This window comes from Tenrec ecaudatus, chromosome 12 (assembly GCF_050624435.1).
Source record: "Tenrec ecaudatus isolate mTenEca1 chromosome 12, mTenEca1.hap1, whole genome shotgun sequence".
In the NCBI taxonomy this organism is placed as follows: domain Eukaryota; kingdom Metazoa; phylum Chordata; class Mammalia; order Afrosoricida; family Tenrecidae; genus Tenrec; species Tenrec ecaudatus.
Genome location: NC_134541.1, coordinates 88,746,914 through 88,748,039, shown reverse-complemented (window position 1 = coordinate 88,748,039; position 1,126 = coordinate 88,746,914). Strand labels below are relative to the sequence as shown.

Here is a 1,126-nt window from a genome sequence, read left to right as displayed (position 1 = left end):
CTAAACAGAATTTTCAAAGGGAAGCTTGATAAGACAAAGTTAAATATTATAATGAAATGTGAAAAGCCCTAGAGTTAGAAAACCAAAATAGAAAGACATACTCAGCATATCTTAAGCTAAAAGTGCTCAAGAAAAAATGTAAGCCTTGAGTACCAATATTGAAAAAACGAGTCAACATCCCACCATTTCAGGAGGCAGCCTATGATGGGTGGTGGGGTAGGGTACCTAGTGGGTACCAAAACTCTACTAGCAGTACATTTTGACTTACACTCATATCTGTGCATGTATGAGGGGTTCCCTCCAACACTAGAATTGTGCTGGGCAGAGCCGAGCTTTCGTAGTAGGCATTTTTCCCACTATGCGAGCATCAAGCAACTTGATCTGAGTTAGTGCACCCAGGGTAGTCATCTGGAACGGTTTTCTCTGATCACAGTGAATGTTTTCATAAAGGCAGTTTTGCTTGAACTTCATTTTTTGTGACGGCCAATTTAAGAGAAGAGCTATAGCTGTGACATTTTGTTTCCGGAAAAGTGCCGCAGAAACTGTTGTGATGTTGAACAAAGCTTACGAGGACAGAGCAGTGGGGAAAACTCAAGTAAACGAGTGGTTTTTTTCTTTTTTACAATGTTGGCCAGCAGGGCACTGCACCTCTGAAGGTGACAGAGGAGCATCCTCTGCCCTGGCGACCCTTCCCTTTTGGAGGCCTTAACGAGTGGACGGCAGCATGGTACACAGCTGCTTCACCTTCTCAGTCCTCCACGAGTGGTTTTCTTTAAAAAAAGGTGAAATGTCGACAAACTTCATTCTGGTCCGTCAACTTCCCCAATGGACAAAAATGTTGACAAAATTCATGCACTTGTGCTTGAAAACTAATGACAGATCATTGAAAAGATGGGGAAGTTATCTGGACCAGCGAATTTTAATGGAAGATTTGGGAATGAGAGGGGTTGCTACACAATTTTTGCCTAAGGTTCTGACTGACCAGGAAAAAGGAGTATTGAGTGGAAACATGCCTTGCTTTGAAAGACCTGCTTTGAAGGGACCCAGATTTTTTTTCAAGGTTATTACTGATGACGAGATATGGTGCTATGCCCTCGAAAGCAAACATCAATCAAGCCAGTGGAAG

The 1,126-nt window shown here is 42.5% G+C and overlaps 1 non-coding gene across 1 annotated transcript; it reads right to left on the bottom strand.

The window, feature by feature from the left end:
• Positions 1–621: 621 nt before the first annotated feature.
• Positions 622–759, bottom strand: LOC142423718 (small nucleolar RNA SNORA47). Its single transcript, XR_012779319.1, has one exon. It is a non-coding gene; the product is annotated as a small nucleolar RNA SNORA47 (small nucleolar RNA).
• Between the last annotated feature and the right edge of the window lie 367 nt (positions 760–1,126).